Source organism: Ipomoea nil, unplaced genomic scaffold (assembly GCF_001879475.1).
Source record: "Ipomoea nil cultivar Tokyo-kokei standard unplaced genomic scaffold, Asagao_1.1 scaffold2805, whole genome shotgun sequence".
In the NCBI taxonomy this organism is placed as follows: domain Eukaryota; kingdom Viridiplantae; phylum Streptophyta; class Magnoliopsida; order Solanales; family Convolvulaceae; genus Ipomoea; species Ipomoea nil.
This window is the reverse complement of record NW_017619233.1, coordinates 1,037,200-1,058,418: the sequence shown is the minus strand read 5'-3', so window position 1 is coordinate 1,058,418 and position 21,219 is coordinate 1,037,200. Positions and strand designations below refer to the sequence as shown.

Below are 21,219 nucleotides of genomic sequence, written 5' to 3'. Positions count from 1 at the left end.
AAAGGAAACACAGTCCCCTAGTCCCTATCTATATGACTAAGACTATTAACTGCATCCGATATTACAAAGTACAAACGCCATGAATCCGTCAATATAAAATTGTTGTTATTATTATTGATGGATTATATTGATCTGGGTAGTTCGATTCAAATAACTCAATAATTAAAAGATCATGAATAAAGATAAATGGTAATGAATGTAAAGACAAGAATGTATAGTAGGTCACGAAGACACAAGTTGTATTAAGAGTTATGTAATGCTATTACAAGAGAGAGAATGATAATGTCCCAATGAGACAAAGAGTGATGCTTTTATACTAAGTCGCGCTCCAACTGCTCCCGCGAGAAAAGAGCGGGTAGTTTGAACCTCCTTGACCGGGTATAACGCCTCCACTACACGCGATATAACCATCCATGAAGCCATGGAGGCCAAACCCAAGAGCTCGGCCTTGGACCTCGTCAAGGTGCTGAGCTCCGAGCTCAGCATGGGACCTCCGAGGTGTACTTAGTGTGGGACTTAGGGGTAAGCAAATGGTCGGTTGGTTACACCGAAAAATTGAAAATCGGCCATAATTTTTGACCATCATAACTGATTAAAACTGACCAAAAGTAATACTATAACCGATCAAAATACCGACCGTCAGTCTCGGGCGGTAACCGAAATACCAACATTTCACAACGGTGAAAATGGTGAAGGGACGTCAAGGCGAGCGTGTGAGTAGAGGAAGTCGAATCAGTATCCGAGCACCTCACTGATTCAGATCGAAGGAGTGAACACCCAAGAGGAAGTGGCTTGGTACCTGGGAAAGCGCATGGCCTACGTCTAATGATTTGTACTTACACATGATTTCTACCGCGTGCTTTTGTTTACTATGGAGTAGTTATGCTGTGCATCCATATGCACCATCCATGGTGCATACGGATGCAAAAACGACGTCGTTTAATTAAAAACGCGCGTCTCCCTTAAAAAAAAAAAAAATCAGGTTCGATTCCCAGCAACAGCATTATGTTGTTCATTCATTCTGGAATTTTAGTTCATAGATTATGGAATTTTAGTTCATTGATTCTAGAATTATAGTTCATCGATTCTGCAATTGTAGTTCATCGATTCTGAAATTTTAGTTCATAGATTCTGGAATTTTAGTTCATTCATTCTGGAATTTTTAGTTCATTCACTCCCGGGAAGTACGGGAGTTGGTCCAAGGAGAATCATCACTTATGGAGATTGAATCCGGGTTATCCCAAAATTCTCCCCTACAAAGAGAGTTCATTTGCCACTTGAGTTACCTCGTACCAAAAAATGTAATTTGAATTCCTACTTTATTTTGCACCTTATTCTTTTTCTAACGAATTACAATTTCTTTCCTCGTTAGTAATAATAGAATAATGTACACTTTCCTTGTGCGCACCGGCATTTGACCCTATCTACTAACCCATTGAGTCACTGTGATTTACATCCTCCCACATGCTCTGTCGGGTCGGAGTGTGGGGCCCTTAGGGTTGGGGATTCAAGCTTTTGGGATAAGAATAATGTACACTTATCAGGGGAAAATTATATCATGCACCACGGTGCATGATCAATCATGCACCGCGCGTCTTTTTTTTTAATGAAAATAAACAGTGTTTGTTTTCCGCCGTTTCGCACCCTTTTGCAAAAAGTAACCCCGTTTTTCAGTGTTATTTTGTATACACTGCAGTGTCAGTTCAACACAACTACAGTTTTATTTCGATATAACTATAGTTCCATTGGATATTTATAGACTCAAATATGTGAAAATGTTATTTAATTTTATTTTATATACACTATAGTTTCATTAAAACACAACTACATGATCATTTTGATATAATTACAGCTTCATTTTACAATATACACTCAAATATGTGAAATGTTATTCAGTTTCATTTTATATACACTGCAGTTTCATTTCACTATAACTACAATATCATTTTGATATAACTGCAGTGTCGGTTTAGATATACTGTAGTGTCAGTTGGTGCTTAATATACCAAACAAGCGGACTCCGTTAACTATAACGACGGACCGTTTCTTTAGTTAAAGAAACGGCGCCGTTTTTTACCGCAGTGCACATGCACCGCGGTCTATGATATAACGACTGTTTATCAGGTGTGTGGTAGTAGCTTAATTATCGCTACCCAACCTATTATGTAGGAGATCATTATGGTAGTTACTTCCTATAGGACTCTATGATTGTACTCTTTCCTGTTGTATTGATTCTGATTCAGTAACGTACATCTTGGTTATTTTAGTCTTTTTGGTTTTTGTTTTTGTTTTTGTTTTTGTTTTGTTTTGTTTTTCTTCTTCTTCTTCTTTTTTCTTTTTTTTTTTTTTTTTTTTTGTGTTTTTTCTTTAACTTTTGGACTTTAAAACATTAATGGGAGATCAATGTTTTGTTTGAGACTACTAGTTGGACTTTAAATATGATTAGTCTAAGGGGGCGTTTGGTTCACGGAATATTAAATTACTTTAGGGAATATTAGATTCTTATGTTTTGTTTAAAATGAGATAGGTAATATAAATCTGTTTGGTTGAAGAGTTATTTTTTTTATTGTATGATGATTATTTTTACTTGAATACTATTAACATATTGTTATGTTTTTAATAAGTTTAAAATTAAAATAAATAAATATGACAATGGTAAAATATAAAAGTAGATGATTTAAATTAATTAATTAAGAGTTTGAACAATAATTAACTAAAGTAATGTATTAAAATTACAAAATTAGCATTAAGACTAGGAAATGTGAGAATACCTAAGAAGAGGCGGGTATCTCACATTCCCTTGCAATAGTTAAAAACATTATGTGAAGGTTATGTTATATTTCCGGGGAAATTGCATAACTTGAACCAAACATAAGCATCACATATTCCCAAGCAAATATAACATTGGTTATCTTATATAACCTGAACCAAACGCCCCCTAATATTTTATACAATATTCCCAACATCGCCTAGATCGATTCCGCCTTCGGGTTTACCATAAATGGGAATCTAGGGCTTATTAGATAATAATTAACATTTAGAATGTGTTAGCTCAATTTACAATATAATGATTAATAAAATGAAGAATTAAGCTACAATTGCACTTTAAGATTGCTAAGTCACTATGATTTACCTTTCTACCATCTTGTTGGACCAGGATGTGACATTCTTTGGGCGAGGGATATCTAGATTGCTTATTAAGTACTCAAGGTGGGGTTGCCCAATTCACTAGTAATTTATGAAATAACTATTTTTTTCCCTTTTTAATATGGGAGTGAGTGGCCAATAGGGAATAATAATTGTCGGGGTTGGACGAAGCATTTTCCTAAAATGAATGGTTAGTTATTAAATGGTGATCAATTGAGCTTTACCTAAAGGTGACAAAGCACTTTATCGTGAGTGTTAAGTTAGCTACGTTCTTAGGTCTCGAATGAAACCTACACCATCTCATTTATTTTACTTACGTTTTAATGTGTTAACTGATTATTGGTATTATAGTCTAATTTTGTTTTTATTTTTATTTTTATTTTGTCTTATCAATGGACGTGACAAAAATATATATACAATATACTTAAAAGCAATTAACTTAAAGAGCTATTTACAAAACATGTAAAGTAATAAAAAAAAAACTATAATCTCTTCATTAAGTTTTGAAAACAAAGAACTAATACCTCTTCCAACTTAAATTGTCTTAGCGATGAATACACAATGGACAATCTCACTTTTTTTTTGTTCTTTCCTTTAACCAATAAACTTTGAAAGTGAACCCTCAAATTGAAATTAAAAAAGGAGGTCCTAATTGGTGGGAAAAGCCATTTTACACCAGCTTTAGAATAAATATTGATGAAAATAAATGTAATGACTTATTAATGTGACGGATGGAATAAAAATAAATGCAATGCCCACATCATTTTACAAGAGCAATTTGAATAACATACTTATCTTTATAAAATGAGACGAATGGAGTAAAAATTAAATACTACATATTGAAATTATAAAAAATTGAAAAATTGGTCATAATATCCTGTTATTAATTAATTTATTATTATAGCATCAACATCACAAGATATCCCCATTGTAAATATAAATGGCATATTGTTATGTGATTAAATCTTACTACACTCCAAGCAAGAATCATCACATACAACATGCGATCTTCCAATTATGTAACCAAATAATAAGAAAGTGACTACTTCTAACAGCCTAGGAAATATTGTTCAACAATTTTCCTAATATGTTTATCGGAGAATAAGAGAGACAACGACCTTCTTCTCGAATTTAAAAAACAAATTCCATTAACGTTAGAGTAATATCTCATATTTTGGCACATGGAAGAAAGAAATGACATTAATTTACCACTAATAATAACCCAAGTATAGTGATATACATATAAAAGGAAAATAAAAAGCACTCTTTTCTTCACTTCCGAATCATGATTCCAAAATGGACTGTTAAACTGGAGTGTAGTGTGATTGAGTGGAAGTGAAGTGGAACGGACTCATCTATCCTTAACTAAATTAAAAGTCAATGGTTCGATTCTTGATTTTGAGTATGGAGTACGTAGCCTTAAATTTTTATGTCAATTATCCCACCGAATATAGGAAATCCGGCGCTACACCCAAAATGGACGGTTAAATTTCAAAACCTTGGCTGACTTGTTGATATGTATTTGGAGGACTTTAATTCAGTATTTGTCATATGATACTTAGGGCATATCCATCCCTTCTTGCCTAATCCCCTATTTTGTATACTCAACTCTTCTACATTATTATATAATCTCATTCCTTATTTTCTATCTAATTAACCTTTCTATTTTCCCATCTTTTGTGGGCCCTACACTAGTCTACGCATCACTTATTATTTTATTTACTTTCCTATAATTAATAATTTTAACTTTATAATTATGATTTAAAATCAAAAATAAATTTAAGTAACAAATAGAATAATTTTAAAATTACAAAATATAATTTCATAATTTAATTCAAACAATTAACACCATATTAAAATTCTCATTCAAAATCATCTACGGAACAAAATAAAATTACAGCTCGTTTGGTTTGCTGGAAATTATTTGAAGAGAAATAGAATTAAAATTCCATGGAAAATAAATTCTAAGAAAATAGATTCCATTGTTTGGTTGGTGGAAAAGAAATTACTGGGAATATAAATTTCCATTGTTTGGTTGAGTTTGGAATGGTAAGGACTAATGTGTATAATAACAACTATAACCCTACACAACAATAATAATATAATAATAATAAGAGTAATTAATAAAGAATAGTGAGGATAAAATTGTCATATTAGTTTTTCATGAAAAACAAAAATACCTAGGATGAGCTAGGAATTTGTTTTCCTCGTTCTCAAGGAAAACATTTTTCAAATGAAAAATGTTTTCCATCCAACCAAACAACATAAAACATCATTTTCCTTCACTTTTAGAAAAACATTTTTCATGGAAAATGTTTTCCATCCAACCAAACACCCCTTAGAAAGTGAATTCTAAATATTAAATATTTAAATATTAAACACACCAACAATCCACATGTTCTTTAAAGTATGCAAACCCACTCTCAGCTAATTGAATCAAACACATACGCTAACATGCCTTTAAGTTGTTTTAGACCTCAAATTCATGCTACAAATTTTCAAAGACTTCTACTACCTATCACTTGCACTAAGCTCGTGATAAGTTCTGTCTTAACAGATAAGATAAGGTATTCCTAAGATAACATATCAGCATGTGTCATAACTAATAATAAATTAGCACATCATCATTTCAAATAGTAATGTGAAAGTGGGTCATAATATATTACTTTAAGAGAGAAAATACAATTATTATAACTTTCACTTTACTCTGGACCGTTTAGTTCCGTTAGATTACCTTAGGAAATGTTAGATTCCCGTGTTCGGTTAAAATTAAGATACGTAATATAATCATTTATGGATATATATATATATATATATATATATATATATATATATATATAATTATTTTTGTAATTATATATTTTTTATTTTTATTACATTATGTTAGTATATAAAATTATTTTATATACTAACATAATGTAATAAAAATAAAAAATATATAATTACAAAAATAATTATATATATATATACACCAGTTCTCGTGCCCACGGTAAACGCTGGGTAGCCAAGTGCGGAGCGGATAACATGTATGTATGTATATATATATATATATATATATATATATATATATATATATATATATATATATAGGAAGGGATCAAGTGCGGGTGGTGTTTCCCGTGCGGTTGTGCGGGTGGACTCACATTAAGCATTACACTGACGCACTTTAAGTACACAACAGACATACATTAAACACAAACAAAATGCATTCAGAACACAATTCACGCACCTTAAGCAAAAAACCCACGCATCTTAAGCACAACTCTCACGCACCTTAATTAAGCACAAAACTCACGCACATTAAGAACAAAAACACACGCACCTTAAGTTTTAACAACAACTCACATTAAGTACACACTCACGCACATTAAGTACAAAACTCACGCACCTTAAGCACAAGACTCACGCACCTTAAGCACAAGACTCACGCACCTTGAGCACAAAATTCATGCACATTAAGTACAAAATTCATGCACTTTAAAGTTTCAACAACAACTCACATTAAGTACACACTCATGCACATTAAGCACATAACTCAGGCACCTTAGGCACAAGATTCACGCACCTTAAGTACAAAACTCACGCACATTAAGCACAAACCTCAGGCACCTTAAACACAAGACTTACGCACATTAAGTACAAAACTCACGCATATTAATCATCTGCACAACCGCACGGGAAGCATTCACCCGCACTGAAATATATATATATATATATATATATATATATATATATATATATATATATATATATATATATATATATATATATATATATATATATATATATATATATATATATATATATATATATATATATATATATATGGGAAATTGTAATTTATGTCCCACCATAATATGCCAATTATCAATGTCACCCCTGAATCATTAGTGGGGTAAATGTTACTCCTCAATTTTCAAAATGGTGCATATATAGTGTTTTCCCATAACGTAAATGTTGCCCCTCATTTTTCAAAACGGTACATATATTGCCCCTCTCGTATGGTACGGGAGGGACAATATATGTACCGTTTTGAAAATTGAGGGGCAACATTTACACCACTAATAATTTAGGTGTGACATTGATAATTGGCATATTATGGAGGGGCATAAATTACAATTTTCCCTATAAAAATATAATAGTTATGATGAAAAATGTAATACTAATCAGAAATATAATGAGTGTTACTTATGAGGGAAAATGCGATACGTCTAACAAAAAATGTAATACTTTTAAATCAAAATGTAATGTTTAGGGATCAAAAATTACTGATATGATAAAAAATGTGTAATTCTAATCGGGATAAATTAATTGTTTATTAATTATAATAGAAAATGTAATATTTTTGCAGAAAAGTGTAATGCTAAACATGGATAAATTAATTATGGCCCTGTTTGGTAAAAAATTGGCCTATATGTCAATTTTGGCTTATTTGACCGTTATTAATTGTTTGATTTAAGGGAAAATTGTAAAAAATGCCATTCTATAATATGTCAATTATCAATGTCACCCCTGAATTATGAGTGGTGTAAATGTTGCCCCTCAATTATCAAAACAGTGCACATATAGCCCCTCCCGTAACGGACAAGTGGTTCCCCGTTAATGTACGACACCGTTAAGTCGGAGTAAATATGTAATTTATTCGTTTTTTCCCTCCCTCGGTTCGAAGTACTAGCGATGGAGAGCAGTGGGGAACCACATGTCCGTTACGGGAGGGGCTATATGTGCACCATTTTGATAATTGAGGGGCAACATTTACACCCCTCATAATTCAGGGGTGACATTGATAATTGACATATTATAGAGGGGCATTTTTTACAATTTTCCCTTGATTTAATTTAAATATCTATATAAGTGTTTGGTTAATTAGCTTTTTGCAACTCCAAAATGCTAAAATTCAAAAGCTACTCCAAACAACTTTTTCAATTAGCTTTTTCATAAAAGAAATTATACCAAACAGTTATCAGCTAACAACTAATTTACAAACACTTTTCTACAACAACTAATGTTATCAACTAGTTATACCGTCTATTTAACACAATCAGTTAACAGCTAACAACTAACAGCCATTTACTAAACAGGGCCTATTACTTTCAAGGGAAAGTGTAATACTTATTAAGAAAAACGTGATAGTTTTTGAGAAAAATGTAATACACTAATACTTTTAAATCAAATAGTAATATTTAGAAATTGAAGAATTACTTATAAGAGAAACTATAATATTTATGAGAAAAATTGAAATACTTATAAAATCCGACCCTCTCACGCTCACGAATAAGGATCAGGTGAGATTTTTCCTTACAAAAATGGATCATCAGTCATCAAAAGATTAGTGGTGCACAATTGAAGAGATAAAAGATGTAGTTTTTGCAAAAAATAAAATTAGAGTTTAGTTGCAAATATTGGGCAATTCATAAACTTGGTCCACGTACGCCTAGTCCCAATCGCAAATAGCACTCATTATTTGGTAATGATCATTGAAAAGGCCGATCAGTCATATATCAGATTATATATAGTTATTAATTAGCGAATGAGTTATTGATTGAGCTGAGCAGTGACTTATTGCATACGAAACGGGGCAAAGACGATCTGGGCGGTTCTCCAATTCCTTGTTTAATTTGAGCATTCTAAGCCTCACACTGCTGCCACTTGGACAGTGTATGCGGTACAAATTGCAGACATCTGATAGAGATCTGGCATGGCATGCCACTCGCTTTCCAGAATTTGATACTCGGCCCACGAGTTGGACAAGTTCGACGTACTATGACACCCGGCCTCCACACACCCCATTGTATGGTGCAACTGTCTCCACGAGGTACATGCATCATAGAATTATTGTTACTTGCTCCGTCAGATTGTATGTCTATGTTGGAAGATGAGGATGTAAGATTTTCTCATATAATTCCTATATTATTAATTATTAGGGCCTTATTTCTATGGTGCAAGTAGACTAGACCTATTAAGTAGTTTGGTTGGACTGGACGTCTAATGTTACTCTGTATTTCGCCACTGTACCTATATAAAGCTTGTATTGATGGAATACATGACATACATTATATAGCACATAAAGTAATAGTACTCATACTCAGGGACGGATCTACTTAAGGGGGTAAGAGGGGCACTGGCCCCCCACCCCTACCCTCACCTTAAATTTTTTAGTAAATATGTATGTATATATTGATATAGCAGGGATAAAATACACGTTTGGTCCCCTCACTAATTTATTTTTTAAAACAATTATGTTTATATTAAATGAACTCAAAATATATATTAAAGTTTAAATTCATTAAATATATAGAAATAAATCAAATAATTAAAGTGACCATTTTTCTTTATTATCTAATTTTTTTTATCAAGATTTTAATAAAGAATGACATCAAGTATACATTTTAATTTTTTTTTAAAAAAATTCAAATTTGAGATATTGCTTTGGTTTTATTAGTTATATATGTTGATTAATTAATTAGTGATTTATTGTGTGTTTTAATTATTTATTTACATTTTTAAGATGTACATTTGCTAGTTTAAATGATTAGTTTTGAAATTGACAAAAATTAATATTGATTATTTAATTCGTCTTGGTTTTTGTCTTTATCTCTCAAATTTTGAAATATTCAGTTAACAGTAAAATGAATAACTGAATATAAGTTAATTATGAAAAGATTTAGTGATAAAATAATTGACAAAACTTTTTATTTGATGTTATGTGACAATCTATATTTAAATAAATGTTGTTGTTATTGTTATTATTATATTTTGTGTTATGTGAAAAATTTTTAAAGTAACGATCAACAGCTGTGTCGATCGTACTTATATAATTATGTATTTCATACTTTATTACATATATTATAATTAGAAATCATTATCAATAATAATCACAATAATGTATGGTATATATAATAATATGGTGCGGTTAATTATAATGTTGACTAACATTGTAAATTTTCTCTACTACATCGGCCCCCCAACTCAAGTTTTCTGGCTCTATCCCTGCTCATACTGCTCAGAATATACTACTACACCATCTAGGGTTCTGAGTCAAGTAACAGACAAAACGGCTAACACTCTGCAGGTCTACTGTTCCAGATGCAACACAACAAGTTCCATCGACTATGGCTGGAGATCAACACCGCTTCCGCTTCTGCTACTACGAGGTTAGGGTTTTTTTTTTTTTTTTTTTTTTGTAGATTCTATTCAGTATTATTATACTATATTTAGATATAACAGAAAACATATGCCCGCCCTTACACATGCAACGTACCGCATGCAGAACCAATCGATATTCTCCGACACAATTCAATTGATTAACCAATCCAAAAAGTTGATAGTTTAGCTTACAATGATAGAGGGGCAGAATGCTGGACTTGGCCCTTCACATGCAATACCTGTCGGACAATTCCCCCTCTAACTTGGCTTTGATACTACTTTTTAGGATCAAGCGCTTTCCTGCCAAAAGGTATATCTCACAAACAAACCACAACTTTATTTTCTTATATATACCGCCACTACATTTTTTGGAGATAAAGTGTTGGACTTAGCCGTTCACCAGCCTCCGCCCAACAATTTCCCTAGCCACCAATTGCTGGACTTGCTTCTTCACTAGTCTCCACCCAACAATTCACTTCTTACAAAGAGAAAAATATATATGTAATTGGCCTTATTGCAAGCATTAATATATAAATACTTTGAGATAAATTTCATGATTTACATTTTCCGGCCACTAAAAGTCTAGTGGCTGCCGGGCAAGGGAGGAATTGAAAGCAAGTCCAGATATAAGCACGAATTGAAGCCAATCCAAACGTTGGATTTGGTCAGATACCTATACGTACAATCACGAACCTCTTGTAACGAATGAAACATGGAGTGGCCAATCATGTTATTCTGCTGTTGTTTTTCCTTACAAAAACCAACCTAGGTCTTGGGATGCTTCGTTCGTTAGTTGTACTCAATCTGCTCTTTTTCTTCCGATCCTTTCTTTTATCCCTGCCAAGTCATTATGCCACCATTGCTACAGGAGCCGTACTACATTGGCACCTTAAAATTATTCTTTCTTTTTTACTTATTGTCATCACGTCATCTGCCATATTAAAGAGCTAATGAAAGAAAAGAATAATTATATTTTACAGAGCTTAAATAACATTTTTTTTTCATTACATAAACTAGTTTAGTTTCAAGCTACGGCTCCATTAGGAAAGCAGGAAAATGACTTCTAGAAAATGTTTTCTGAAAAATGAGTCATTTTCCAGAAAACATTTCCCTTTCTGGTGTTTGGCTACACAACGGAAAACTGTGTTATGATAATACAAAAGCTTGAGTTTGATTAATGAAATGAGCCAAGTATAAATAGGATACAGATGAGAGGAAGTAGCAGGGAGTTACTAACAATCCTAAACTACAGGAATACAAATAGGAAATACAGTAAAATATGTCAACTATTGCATATAGGCTTGACACGCCCCGCAAGATGGAGGATCCGTCAGAGACGCCAATCTTGGACCGAAAGAGTTGGAACAAGCGACGCCCAAGTGGCTTCGTAAGTAAGTCAGCTAGCTGCCCGGAAGATGGAATATAACGCACGACCAATGAACCATTTGACACCAAATCTCGGACGAAGAAGTAATCCAAGGCCACGTGTTTCATGCGAGAGTGAAACACTGGGTTCTTACAAACATAAGGTGCACTGAGATTGTCGCAGAACAATAACGGTGGTTGAGGCAGACTCAAACGCAGTTCATGTAACATATTCTTGACCCATAGAACCTCTGCTGCAGTATTCGCCAAGGCACGATACTCCGCCTCCTTGGATGAACGAGAGATAGAGCGTTGATGAATGGACTTCCAGGAAATGAGATTTGAGCCCAGATACAACAAGTAAGCAGTAGTTGAGCGACCACCCGAGGTGCAATCCCCCCAATCAGAATCAGTGTAGACACGCAGAGAAAGTGGCTGGCTAGCGCAAAGGAATAAACCATGACAGATAGTTCCTTTGAGATAGCGAAGAAGCCATTTGGTAGCCTGCCAATGTGCAATGGTAGGAGTATGCAAGAACTGAGATAGGCGATTGATTGCATAGGCAACATCTGGATGCGTGATGACTAAATACTGCAACAAGCCTAGAAGACGTCGGAACTGAGTAACATCAAGCCGGTCACTATCAACTTGGCCGGCACCAATTTATCTGAAGAAGCAAGTGGCGTAGCGACGTCTTTGGCACCATCCATCTTAAACTGTATCAAAATGTCAGTAACATACTGACTTTGTGTCAAGAAGATTCCATTCGGTGTTAGAACTACCTCAACACCCAAAAAATGATGCAAATCACCGAGATCTTTAAGCGAGAATTGCGTAGACAAAGTCTATACAAACCGTGCAAACCAGGCGTCATTATTCCCTGTGAATAAAATATCATCGACATAGACCAGGAAATAAACAATAACACCATCAGCAAAATAAACAAATAAAGAGGCGTCCGCTCGTGACTTAGAAAAACCACAACGCAATAAAAATTGTGACAGCTCCAAGTACCACGCTCTCGGTGCCTGCTTGAGCCCATACAACGCTTTGTCTAATTTACAAATGTGTGACGGGAACAGTGGATCAACAAAACCGGGAGGCTGGTCCATATACACCTCTTCATGTAACGTTCCATGTAGGAACGCATTGTTTATGTCTAACAGACGTAGACTCCAGCGGTTGCTTAGCGCAATACTCAAGACCACACAAATTGTAACCGGTTTCATGACTGGGCTGTAAGTTTCGTAATAGTCACGACCCGCAGTTTGCAAAAAAACCTTTCGCGACAAGACGCGCTTTATAACGATCAACCGTCACCCAAGCGAATCTCATCCGGGCCACTGTATTCAGAAAAAGTTTGCAGAGGAGTCATACTCGGAGTGGCATGGTGGGAGGTTCTGCTGTCAAATAGCCACGATTGTGACGGACCAACTGTGGAATTGGCTGTAGGCGGGTGAAGAGGCGTAGAGGCCTGTATAGGTATAACATTATGCTCCTTTAAAAATTTTGCTAATTTACGGCATACCTTCGTTTCATGACCTGGAAAGTTGCAGAACTTGCAAATAACCCCATGCCGATTATTCCCCCCTTGTGTCCAACTTTGCCGATTGGTGTTATTGTTATTACGAAACTTCCGAGCAGAATTGGATGATTAATTGTTCCGAGATGAAGAGAAAGTACGTTGTGTAACGTTAGCAGTGGCAAGCAGGGTTTGGCGCGCATCATCAGCTTCTTTTAAGTGGTGTTCATGGTCAGTCAGAACATCACTTAATTCACCCAAGGAGATGGATGTTTCGCGGATGCGGACAGCCGAGAAGATGGGATTGTATTCCTCCCCTAGTTGGTTTAGGATATAAACCACTAGGTCTTCATAAAAAATAAAAAAGAAATAAAAGAAATAAAAGAAATAAAATAAAATAAAAAGGAAGTCATTTTCCCCCAAAACATACATATTTTCCTTCGACTAATGCATCCTTTTCCATTGACCTCATTTTTCCCCATCTTGTCAAACACTGAAAACTCAGAAAACATTTTTCAAAAGTCATTTTACGGGTTTCCAAACGCACCCTAAATGTTGCTCAAAAATTGTCTTTTTCTTGGGGAGGGGATATATGTGAGGAGAATTATGTTGGATTGTTTAGTTCCAATCTAATGAATAGACGTTGATATCATAGATTACTTTATTTTTGTCTCTCATCTTTTCCTACACATTTGTGGCATGCGTGGTCTATTTGACATAAATATGTATGTTGTTATAAGGATGTAACGTGTATTTTGTTTTGTAATGCTCACTTTGGTAGATTTTTATTTATTTTTTTGGCATTCATTAATTTTTGGATGACCGGGGAAATCTAACCGTCACTACTTGAGGTGTGTACTAAATAAACCCTTTTCTGTAACAATTTGCAAACTATATATGCACTAAAAACATTATGTGTGATGAATTCTATCAAGAGACTGTTGGCAAGAATTGTACGTGTGGCATTCATTATTTGAATGGTGGGCGATGCGGTTTTATTTTTCAATTCCTATACAAAACAAAAGAATAATTATGACCTATATATAGCAAATAATTATTATCAACAAGAGCAAATCAACAAGCTCTCTTTCATGAGCCTAATTAAGATATTGATTACCTGAGTTAAGAAAATGTTTATGCTCAATTTTGTCCAATAAGAAGAAGCAACATCAATGTAATAGAGTCAGTAGCATTTAAAAAAAAAAACATATTAAATTTGACTTTATTGTCTAAGTTGAGGCGTTATTGACTCTTTTGTGTTTCAGTTGGTTGAGAAAGTATGAACAAATACTACATTGTAATAGAGTTGGTAGCATTAAAAAAAAAAAAAAGCAACATATTATAGTTGTACGTCGAAATTGAAGTAACAGATATTTATAAGCTTATCTTGCATTTTAAAGAGATATTCACTTGATCTCTAGGTCCAATAGGAAAATCTGCCTTTATTAGCTATAATGGTATATTTCAACAAATATACACCCATGGATATGCATGAATACGAATAAATTAAATAAGGCCATATTCAGGTGCATGCATTCAAACATGTTCAACTAATATATTTATAGTCCAATAATAATGATTCCTATGTTCATAACTTTTCATGCCAAATTTTATCAAATTAAATATCCAACGCATACCCAAAATTCATCTAAAATTTAGCAAACAACACAAGATATACTACTTCAACTAGGCAACAACAACTAAAAATATTATCCATCAATAATAGAGCTCACTTAAATATAAACGAGTTGAGTAATAATATGTAAGCGTTTATGAAAAATATATACCAATTTTAGAATGAGATTTTTCTTCGTCACAAAAAATTTCTAGGGATATATTTGCTATGAACTCATTGATTATTTTCTTCTTTGATTTTTCCATTAAACTTTCAAGTGCATCTTCCACCATCGGCAACCCCTCTTTCGGCCTTGCATACACCAATTTGGTTACTTTAAGTTGGGCCAAACCTCCACTCATGAGCTAGTTTTTGTGGTGGAGTTAGGGTCTTTAACTTGAGTACTGTATCATTTAATTTGGTGCTCTTATTAAGAGGTCAGAGTGGTGCTTGATAAGGTTCAAAGGGATCCGAGAAGTTTCTGGAGTGAAAGCCTACCCAGAGTGAAGCCGTCCACTCATACGGTGCCGGCCTAGCTGGTGCTTGATAAGGTCCGAAGTGAAGCACTTTATACCGTTACCAACCTTGTATACTCTTCATTTTGAAAATGGAGACCCTTCGCACAATGACTCAATCCCAACTGACATGGAGACGGGTTTTTTTTCATTCATTCATTCATTGATTCAAGGTAGCTTTTACTTCATTTTTTGTCGAGATTGGGTTGGTGTGAACTTTGTGAGCAGCTGCTTTCACTTCACTCCATGAATCCAAGGGCTTTTTTATAGATGTTGAGGTTGAGCAAGGGGGGCGGAGCTTGAAGAGAGAAGCGAGCCGCGCTAGCCTATTACGTTTTTCAGCAACAAGCTAGGGTCTATTCATATCTCAATTAGAAGCTCTTAGATGGGGCTGTTCTCCCCCATCTAATGGGGAAAAGGGCTACCAGCGGGTGCTGAGAAAGGTCCGAAGTGTAAGCCGTAAGCCGCCAGCCGCCGCGGACTTCAGCTTTTCAAGGGGTGGGCAATGATACGATTTCACATTGGCTCCACAAGAGATTGTGAAGTGGTATTTAAATTGAGGTCAAACCCCCCCTCCCCCTTATGAGCTAGCTTTTTTTGTTAGTAAACAAAACATAAATTTTTATTGTTTTTTAGAAACTTTTTTTTTTTTACATGTAATGAGGGGGGCTGGGAGACCCCAGTCTTATACAGGCATCTTTTAAGAAAGCTATTTGAATATATCCTTGTGCATGTATTGTGGAACAAATACATTTAAAAAAAAAAAATCATCATTTGTATGTTGAAATATTATACTCTATAGCCATTGGACGTTGGAACACACTAATATTTACAGGTTAAAAAGAATATAGAATATATGCATTTAGATAGCCTGCCCTGATATCTTGAACCCCGTTCAAATGTGGACGTGTGAACTAGGAAAATTATGCCTAAAAGCAATAATAATTCATTGTAAAGTTTATCGTACTCAATCTTACTTTGCTTTGTCTTAGAATGTGCTGTTTTTGAGACGACTCAAAAGGACAACCTTTCAAGTTATGTGACAGCAAGTCCGTTACTGTAGTTAGGCTCCACTAAATATTTTGTACTTTAGTTGGATAGGTGGATACACCTGTGTAACTTATAATAAGTGTACCCGCCATGAAAACAAAGGGAATAAGAATAAGACTCCAAAAGGAATGGAATAGAAATGAATAAAATAAAAAATACTATTCTATGTTTGATTCACAAATCGAATAAACATAGAGTCATCATAAAGAATTATATTGTAGTGTTTGGTTGGATTTGGGAATGGAATAATGAATATTATTTAAATATCCAAAATACATAAAGTCGAAATAAAACATATGCAGATATATAAATTTTGTACTTGTGTCCCATGAGTATTGTGTCACTAATTAATGGAGCTTCTATTGAGACTTCAATTGGGGTTGCAACTAGGGCTTCCAATTGGGACTTTCACTAGGATTTTCAACTGAGACTTTTATTGGGTATAAAAAATCATCAAAACTAATAAAAGAACTCAATTTCAGGTCAAAGTCTTAATCTACTTTGGTTAAACATCAAGTTGTTAGCTTCCAAGGTTACTCCCTTTAGGTGGATGTGGAATGTAAGCACTTGTGTCACCAATGTTCTCAAAGGGAGAATATCAATATTCTCAATGTGGGGTTCGACATTCTTAGAAGTTTGCATTGGGTTCCATCTTTGTACTAGAGTTTTCATTAGTTTATTGATGCTTCTTGGATTTCACTCTTTTCCTTGAATTCATCTATAAATAGAATAATCTAAACACATAAACATATTAAGGTCAACACATGAATATAATAAAGATAATTAAAACAAAAATTTTACTAGTTTTTCTCTCAACTTTGAACAATTAGGATATCTCTTACTATTGTAGTCAAGTTTCCTACATTTGGAGTAGTGTTATTTTATGTGAGACCAAGCTAATCTTTCTCCATCGTTGTTTCATTAATAAGGACTTTGGAATCGTGGTATGTATGGTTGATAAGGACTTGCGGTATGCTTGAGTTTTCTTAGGTTTTGGAACCTATTTTGACTATATTTGTCATGCATTTTTCTTTCAAGCCCTTTTGACCTTTATCTCATATTTATGATTGTGTGGTGAGAACCCAAATTGTAAAAAATTGGAGTGTGCGAGCTTTAATTTATCTTTTCGAGAGTGTGTCATCCCCGTAGAGTTCTTAACTAAAAAACAAAATTCTATACTTAACATGTGGATATATTTAAAGTATCTTCAAATTCTTTAGATTCTTTGCTTGAACACTTTGTATATACAAATTGTTGCCTCAATGAAATTTTTAACTGATCATTTGTTGATTCCATTTTTGTCGATGTCCTTAGCATAATTGCTTGATGACAAGCAGCAATTTAAGTGTGGGAGAGTTGATGACTCTTATTTTATATCATATTTCACTCCATTCTTAACCCATTTTTATGCTCATTTTAAGGAGTTTATTTGGGTTTTAGAACTAAAAGTTGTGTTTTGTTCTCAGAATCACCCAACTGCACTTTTGAGGAAGGAAAATGGAAAAAGGAAGCAAAAAATTGATCAACTTTTAGCAAAAGCGCATGAAAAAGGAAAACGCAGAAGCAAACCTGAAAAAAGATGCGCAAAAGGAGCGAAATCAGAGTTCGTAGCAAGAAGGGATGTTATGTTGGGCGATGGCACGCCCGTGCATTAAGCACCAGCGTTGCCTGCCTTCCGTGTGGGCATATTGTGCCCGTGCATGTGCGTAAACCCTGAAAATCCACTACAAATAGATTTTTTTTCTCTTTTGCATATAGAGAGAGCCTTCAAAGGAGAACTGTAGCAGTAGAGGAAATTCCAATTTTGGTTATTTCTTTCTTTCTTTGTCATTTCGTTGTTATCTTTCAATATTTTGTATTTCTTAGTTTAAATTATCTTGTTCTTGTTTTTATTGACTTTATCTTATGAATCTCAACTTGTTTGAAAGATATTTATAGCTTTATTTCTTTAATATATTGTTGGGGTGATGTTATCTATAAATCTTTTTGTGTTTCATTATTCATTTATTATGAGTGAGTAGTGTAGTATAGGGGTTGGATAGTGGTGTTTATTGTGATTAATGCCTATTTGATGCATATTTCATAAAAGTGAAACTCAACCTAGGGTTCATGTTCTAGTGAGATGTTCTGTATGTTTGTGTTGACGGGTATGTGCACAATCTTGTCAATACTTGTTTAGTATGGGATTTTGGCAACCGAATGAACAAGGAGTTCATAGGTTATCACACTCATATACTCGTCTCTCAACCGTCAACTTCCCTTATATCACATCTCATGACCTTCAGGTTCACTTACGAGTTACGAAAGTAGGAAACGTTAAAGGTCAAGACTATTCATGCTTTATTGAGGGGGATTGGTAATGTCACGTGAGTAGGACAACCCCCGTGTTCCAATTCGACCTAACATAAGATCACGAGATTGGCGTGTTTACCAAATTGGTGTTGGTAGTCTTGAACTCGAAAGTGCAATTTCATAACCCTCAATTCTCTGTTTGATGGCATCAAATCAATAAATACCCATTCCAGTCCCTACCTTTTAATTTATCATTTTTATTCGGGAAAATCAACGATTTGGTCCCTCAATTGTTAGCGAAATATCAATGTAGTCCCTTAATCACGAAATCATCGATTTAGTCCCTGGAAATAACTGTTTTTAGTTGATTTGGCCCCTCCGACCGTTCCCCGTTGAAAATCCGGCGAAGGCTCCGATTAGGCATGGGTAATTTAGTCTTTTCACACCATCTTCTTCATCCTCCTTGACTAAGTTTCACCGGAAAACGTTCGTCGGCCGGAAAATGGAGCCAAGTCCATCTATCACGCTCGGCGGGCAATACCTTGTGTTCACTTCCGTTGCGGAGCTGGAATCTGCCGCCATTATTGAAGCTCTCAGACCTAAACTCAAAATCCCTATCTATTCCATCGGCACTGCAATACCTAATTACTTCCCTATCCAAGGCGATGGCGATGAAATTAGCTGCCCAGATTACCTCACCTGGCTTGATGCTCAACCCGCGAATTCTGTGTTGTATATTTCTCAGGGAAGCTTTCTCTCACTTTCGGCTGGGCAGTTGGAAGAGATCGTCGCCGGCGTCTGTGAAAGCGGAGTTCGTTTCTTCTGGGTGGCGCGTGAAAACACGAAGCGGCTGAGGGAGAGAGGCGGTGAAGCTTAGTCAAGGAGGATGAAGAAGACCAAGAACTCAGAGATGTTATCAGCACAGCTTTTGTCTTGTTCTTTTTGCCTATAATGTTGGATTTGGGATCATTATCGTCTGTGTTGATTAATGGGAGTATGTTCTCCGACATTGTACAACTTATGATTTGATCCAAAACATGTTTGAACGGACCGGGTTCCTGGTCAAACACTCTCACCTGAATTCCTATCTTCTCATCGGCTCCGGCCAGGTATGCTTGATGGTATCTGGTAATCAGTTTCCAGACCGGATTTGTGGGATGAAATAGGTACCATACCAGGAAATGGAACACGAATTCTATGTCGGGAAACATGTCCCCGGCATCTTTCTTGAAGGATTGCATCAGGAAAAGATATGGGATGAAATACTGGTCGGATTTCATACTCAGCCATGGAATTTTCTGCAGAAACTTTTGATCTTCATCTTTGAAGAACAGTGAATCGTAATGATCAATGTCGTATTTCAGATTGAGAAAGATAAATGGACTTGGCTCCATTTTCCGGCCGAGGAACGTTTTCCGGTGAAGCTTAGTCAAGGAGGATGAAGAAGATGGTGTGAAAAGACTAAATTACCCATGCCTAATCGGAGCCTTCGCCGGATTTTCAACGGGGAACGGTCGGAGGGGCCAAATAAACTAAAAACAGTTATTTCCAGGGACTAAATCGATGATTTCGCGATTAAGGGACTACATTGATATTTCGCTAACAATTGAGGGACCAAATCGTTAATTTTCCCTTTTTATTCCGTTGTTTCCATTTCTATGCTTATCCTACTATCATACAATTATCTATTTGCTTAGCTTCCATTAAATGCTTCATGCTTGTGCCTAGAGTTTTCTTTGGCTAACCCAACCCCCAATCCTTGAAGACGATTTAAAACAAATTTATTTTTGGCTAAAAATTTCATATATTTGAGTGTATATTGTCCAGTAAAACTGTAGTTATATCAAAATGATACTGTAATTGTATTGAAATGAAACTGCATTGTATATAAAATGAAACTGAATAACATTTCACATATTTGAGTATATATTGTGCAATGAAACCGTAGTTATATTGAAATGATAATGTAGTTGTGTTGTAATGAAACTATAGTGTATATAAAATGAAACTAAATAACAGTTTCACATATTTGAGTGTATAATATCGAATGAAACTGTAGTTATATCGAAATGAAACTGTAGTTGTGTTGAAATGAAAGTACAATGTATACAAAATGAAACTGAATATGTTATACAATCAAAGTTACTTTTTGCGGAACGGGGTGAAACAAGTGCTGTTTATTTTCATTAAGAGAAACGACACCGTTTTGATGTCTGAACCACAATACATTGTGGACCGCGCAGTATAATTTGCCCTTCGGCCCTTCCTTTTCCAATCGTTATACCCTGCACCACGGCGCACATAGCACTGTGCGTCCCGCGTCTCCAAAAACGACGTCATTTAGGTAAGTTATGTAGGGAGTTGACGTGATTATGTGTATTCGTTTATACAATTATGTTCATTTTTTATACAATTATGTACATTTTTTTAATACAATTATGTACATCCGAAACATGAAATTTATGTGTATTATGTTAATAGTTTATGTGTATTATGTTAAAAGTTTATGTGTATTATGTTAAAAGTTTATGTGTATTATTATGTATTATATGTTAGATTATGTGTAT

General features: G+C 34.7%; 1 long non-coding RNA gene across 1 annotated transcript; it reads left to right on the top strand.

Moving 5' to 3' along the window:
• Positions 1 to 597: 597 nt before the first annotated feature.
• On the top strand, positions 598 to 19,425 carry LOC109158188. Its single transcript, XR_002050324.1, has 3 exons — positions 598 to 608; positions 15,332 to 15,334; positions 19,334 to 19,425. It is a non-coding gene; the product is annotated as an uncharacterized LOC109158188 (long non-coding RNA).
• The last annotated feature ends 1,794 nt before the right edge of the window (positions 19,426 to 21,219 follow it).